Source organism: Gossypium arboreum, chromosome 7 (assembly GCF_025698485.1).
Source record: "Gossypium arboreum isolate Shixiya-1 chromosome 7, ASM2569848v2, whole genome shotgun sequence".
In the NCBI taxonomy this organism is placed as follows: Eukaryota; Viridiplantae; Streptophyta; class Magnoliopsida; order Malvales; family Malvaceae; genus Gossypium; species Gossypium arboreum.
This window is the reverse complement of record NC_069076.1, coordinates 69,584,000-69,590,126: the sequence shown is the minus strand read 5'-3', so window position 1 is coordinate 69,590,126 and position 6,127 is coordinate 69,584,000. Positions and strand designations below refer to the sequence as shown.

General features: G+C 31.4%; 1 pseudogene; it reads left to right on the top strand.

The window, feature by feature from the left end:
• The first annotated feature begins 268 nt into the window (after positions 1 to 268).
• LOC108465954 (vestitone reductase-like) overlaps positions 269 to 6,127 on the top strand; it is a 33,545-nt pseudogene continuing 27,686 nt past the window's right edge.

Here is a 6,127-nt window from a genome sequence, read left to right as displayed (position 1 = left end):
TAATCCTGAGGAATTGTTAGCGATGTGAAATTACAAAATGTGTTTGAATATGTAGAAATATATGTTGGCCTAATAGGTAAGTCGATATGTACACATATGTATATAAAATTCCGTATGGTATTAAAATATTTATCTACCTTATCATTATATTGAGAAATATATGCATGAGTTGATATTGTGCATGACTTGGCATTTCAAAGTCAAAACAAACAATTCCATGGAAGCAATGATTAAGAATACCACCCATTCCTCTAGAAAGGTAAGAGATATGGAAGGAGATAAAGGAAAAGTGTGCGTGACTAGAGGGAACAATTACGTTGGCTCCTGGTTAATCAAACTACTTCTTGAGCTCGGTTACTCTGTTCATACCACTATTAGAGCTGACCCAGGTCAAGATCTGTAAACACTCAATTTTAAATTAGTGAAGTTACCTTCTTTTTTTATTATTATCTCAGTTTCTGTATTGTAGCAGGTAACAAGAGAGACCTTAGCTTCCTCACAAATCTACCAGGATCAAATGAAAGGCTTAAAATCTTCACAGCAGATCTTAATGATCCTGAGAGTTTTGGTACTGCCATCGAGGGATGCAAAGGAGTTTTCCATATTGCTGCTCCCATAGATTTCCTGGACAATAAACCCGAAACAGTTGTGACCCAAAGGTCAATCGATGGAACATTAGGCATCTTGAAGACATGCTTGAGATCAAACACAGTGAAGAAAGTTGTATACACTTCTAGTATTACCGCTGTCTTTTTCAACAAGATCAAGAATGTGGAGATTATGGACGAGAGTTATTGGAGGGATGTGGATTACATTCGTTCAGAAGTTAAGTCATATATGAATTCTTATGCCATTACCAAGACTTCGATAGAAAAAACAGTTCTTGAATTTGCAGCACATGGATTGGATTTGGTTTCCATCATTCCTCTTATGGTTCTGGGTCCCTTCATCTGTCCCAAGATACACCTTCCAGTGAGCACTGCATTGTCTCCCATCCTAGGTATATGTTGAACTTGTTTTTCTTACTTACCATGAATCAATTAAACATAATGTAAAAAATAGAATGTCGATAATGACAATATATCTCAAAGAAAAGAGAAATAAAAATAAAGAACACATAGATTTTTACGTGGAAATCCTTTCAAGAAATAAACCACGGGCAGAGGAAAAGAAAATTCACTATAACGAATTCGAATGATTACAAGAGGAGTAGACTATGTCTATTTATAAGCTTGTAAAACCATATTCTAATAGGAGTGTAGTAAGATTGAAACACCTTATTCTAATCAATATCAAGTAGATAGAGTTTAATAAGGTTTAAAAAACCTTATTTTTAAAAAAAAAGTATAGTTCTATATAGATTTTACTTTTATTTTATTTTACCACTGTATTTTATTTAAAAAAGGATTCAAGTCTCTTAATTCTATCAATCTCCACCTTGACACGAATTCTCAATGAAAAAATTCTTCATCGCGAACTCTCAATGAACAAGTTCTCCACTTCTTTCATAAAACCCCTTAAGGGTTTAACATCAACAATGAACACCAACAAAGTCTAAGCAATGCTCAAACTTGGTTATAGGAAGTGACTTAGTCATCATATCTACAGGATTTTCATGAGTACTAATTCTGCTCACAACAATATCACTACAAGTAATAATATCACGAACAAAATGATACCGAACATCAATGTGTTTTGTTCTTTCATGAAATATTTGATCTTTTCTAAGGAAGATGACACTCTGACTGTCACAAAATATTGTACTGATTTGAAGGTCTTCGTTGAGTTCATTAAAAAGTCCCTTCAACCAAATAGCTTCTTTACAAGTCTCAGTAATTGTCATGTACTCAACTTCAGTGGTAGACAAAGCGACTGTAGTTTGCAAAGTGGCTTTCCAACTAATTGCACAACCTCAAATTCTAAAGACATAACCTGTAAGAGATCTTCTTTTATCAAGGTCTCCAGTAAAATCAGTATAAACATACCCAATGGCTCCATGTCTAGTTCTTCCAAACTGCAAGAAAACATCAGTAGTACCTCATAAATATCTTAAAATCTACTGAACTGCTTTCGAATGTTCTTTACCAGGATTCACCATGTATTTGCTAACTGCACTGACTGCATATGATAAATCTAGACATGAAAAAACCATAGCACATATGAGAGATCCCATTGCACTAGAGTATGGAATATGTGACATGTACTCAATCTCATCATCTGATTGTGGAGACAAAACCGATGAAAGTCTAGAATGAGCTACTAAAGGAGTATTAACTGGCTTAGCACTCTGCATATTGAACCTGTAACGAACTTTCTCAATGTACCCCTTCTGACTTGGTGTAATTTACTTGCTTTTCTATCTCTAAGAATCTCCATAACAAGTATCTTCTTTGCTAGGCTTTAACCTTTCTTATCTCTCCTTTATCTTTCGTTGCTATTAACATGTCATCAACATAAAGGAGTAGATAGATAAAAGAACCATCACTGTTTTTCCTAAAGTAAACACAACTATCAAAGCTACTTCTTTTAAAATCCTAAAAAGTCATAAAGAAACCAAACCTCTTGTACCAACTATCTTGGTGACTGTATAACCTGTATCCATCACTAGATTAAGGTTATGAAGCATTACCGAACATATTATAATTCACACATATATGCATAACATAATATAGTTCAAAATTTCAATCACATCAATTATTATAACTAAATCAATTAACGAAACTCATAATATATGCCATTCATAGTATGATATAAATTACACATAGCCCATCATTTATACATATACGTAACATATAACAAATCAATAATTTCATTGTTGAATATTAGACCTATTTTTATAAAAGTCCTGTACATGCATAAATTACGCACCATTTAAAATAAAATATACATTATCAACCCTTTGTTTCATATATATACAACACCAACATATTAATCTATATGAAACTTGTATATTTTGCATATTAACACAAAATATAATAAGCTTCCATTTAAAAACAAACTCATTCTCGTTACTAGTACATTCAGTTAACATAGATCATTGTCTTAGTATATATGATAAAAGTACACCAAATGGTATCATGTATGTGTCTCAGTTTTTAATTAACAATCACATGGCCTACTTTAACTTATTTAACACTCAATATATACATATAGGAGAAATACAAAACATTTTCACATGCATCATATACTCAGATACACTTCCAATATAAGCTCAAATCAAGATTAAATATTTATATGTATTTATAATCATATAACATAACCAATTTGTTCATGCCACATTCAAAATCAACAATCAATCCTCCAGACTTTCATATAACAGAAATTATGTTCAACCATGATATACAACATGATAACCAAATAAAGTTTAACTATAATCCAACCAATACTGAATTTAAACCTAATATAAAGCCATTTTCAATGCATAAAACATTTACCAAAAACATCATACATCCATAGTACTTAACACTTTAACTAAAATGAATTTTTACCACATTCATGCATAGCTCATTAAACATAATAACTAAGTACACATAAAACCAAGACTAAGCATAAATACCAAACCATTTTCGCACGGCTTTATACAAAACCAAAGTTCATCATTTCAAAACAAGTTCCAACCTATACATGCCATAAGCTTAAAAATTTCGTTTATAAAATACCAAAGGTGATCGATAGTGTGTTAGACTTTACTGACGATCCCCGAGCTTGTAACTTGAATCCGAAATCTATAAAATAGAGGTAAACATAAATACACAAAGTACGCTAATTTAGCTTAGTAAGTCATAAGCAAATTTAATCATTCAAAAGAATAATCAAAGCATTTAAAAGAAGCTAAATTATAACATTATTGTTATACTTAATCTCAAACATATCATTTCATTTATTTATAACTTATAATTTTATACAAATAAGTTACCTTGGCGTAATGCTAATGTCTCACATTTAGCATAATATCATTCAACTTTTCATTCCCAAAATGACATTATATTAAGTATGCTTACATTCAAATGTATATATAGTCATGAATCAAAATTCAACTTCATATATATATATATATAGCAAACATACTTCTCATCTCTACTCACATTCTTCACTTATATCTTACATATCTTATAATAGATATCAAGAGGCTTACTTAACTTGTTTCAATTAAGTAATAAGCTAAGATCATACCTAGTCATTTTAGCTCATTTAATATATTCAATTTCCACATCAGCATAAAGCCTTTTAAGCATAAACTTATAATAATTCACCGGCATAAAGCCTGCTAAGCCTAAGCCTGTATTTCACAGCGGCACAAGACCTGCTAGACTCAAAGTCTGATTTTTATACACTGGCAATAAGCCTGATAGGCAATAAGCCCGATTAAATTCACCAACACAAGGCTTGGCCCGAATATCACTATTATAACATTGTCTCATAAACAATTCATATATCGAAACTTTCAGATATTCCAAAAATAGCATATTAAACTAAGTTACATCTAAAATTAACGATGTTTAATTGCTTAAAGACTTACCTTGGATGATGAAAAACCAGTACGGATCGGCTAGTCGACAACTTTATTTTTCCCCCGATCTAAATCCGATTTTCTCTTTTCTTGATCTAAATTAATATAAATTAAACTTATTAAATCAAATATTCAACCAAATTCATCCAAAAACACACAAATGGGCAAATTACACTTTTACCCTGATATTTTACATTTTTTACAATTTAGTCCATATTGCATAAAACACAAAATATGCACAATCTCACAACAACATAGTTAGGCTGAATATTCCTTATACTCATACTACTCCGTATATTTCATTTATTTCACATTTTAGTCCTTTAATTTATTATTTTTGCAGTTTATCCCTAATTACTCAAATTCATCAAAAATTCCAATACAAAACATGTTAATCTAAAACATATCTTTAATATTTCATCATCAAACATCACCAAACACAAATATTCATCAATGGAACAACTCAAAACATTCATCAAAATCAGAAATTCTAGCATGGGTCGGATAGTATTCGAAGCAACGATCTCAAAAACATAAAAATTATCAAAAACTGAAACCAAACTAACCTTAAATCAAGCTTGAGAAATGGCCGAATATCACCAAGCTTTAGTTTCTTTTCTTTATTTTTATTTTCGGTCAAAGCATGCATATATGAACATCATTTTATTGTTTATGTTATATTATAACATTTATATTATTTACCTAATTACATATTTAACCTTTTAAAACTAATAACAAAAACATACATAATAAGGATACATTCGGCAATCACATAGTCTAAAGGTTTATTTGCAACATAAATACTTCAATTTATAAAGCCATTAACAAATTGTTCGTTATAAAATAAAGTATCAATTTTTCAATTTACGCGATTAAACCCTTTTATTAAATTAAGCCAACAAACGATCAAATTTTCATACGAAACTTTCACACATGCAAATTTGCATATAATAAACACAGAAAATAATATTTAAATATTTTTTTGACTCAGATTCATGGTCCCAAAACCACCATTTCGATTGGGGTCTAAATCAGGCTTCTCCCTCTTAGGGATTTTCGTCCTCGAAAATCTTACCGATAAATAGGTTTGGATAGCGTTCTCTCATTACATCTTCTGACTCCCACATTGCTTCCTCAACACCGTACTTATGCCATAGTACTTTAACCAATGAAATTTTTTTATTTCACAACTCTTTAATCTCACAAGCCAAAATTGAATCGGTTCTTCCTCGTACGTCATATCGGGCTTAATCTCAACTTTGGTCGGGCTAACCACATGTGAGGGATCAGATCGATATCTACGAAGCATCAAAACATGAAATACATTGTGAATATTTTCTAGTTCAGGTGGTAACAATAGTCTATAAGCAACCGGCTCGATTCGCTCGATAATCTCATACGGCCCAATGAATCTTGGACTCAATTTGCCTTTATGACCAAATCTGAGTATTTTCTTTCACGGTGAGACTCTCAAAAACACTATCCCCGATCTAAAACTCTATATCTTTAAGTTTCAAGTCTGCATATGATTTCTGACGATCTGGTGCTGCTTTTAGACGTTCACGAATTACTTTCACTTTCTGTTCAGTTTCTCTGACCAAATCAACCCCGTGTATC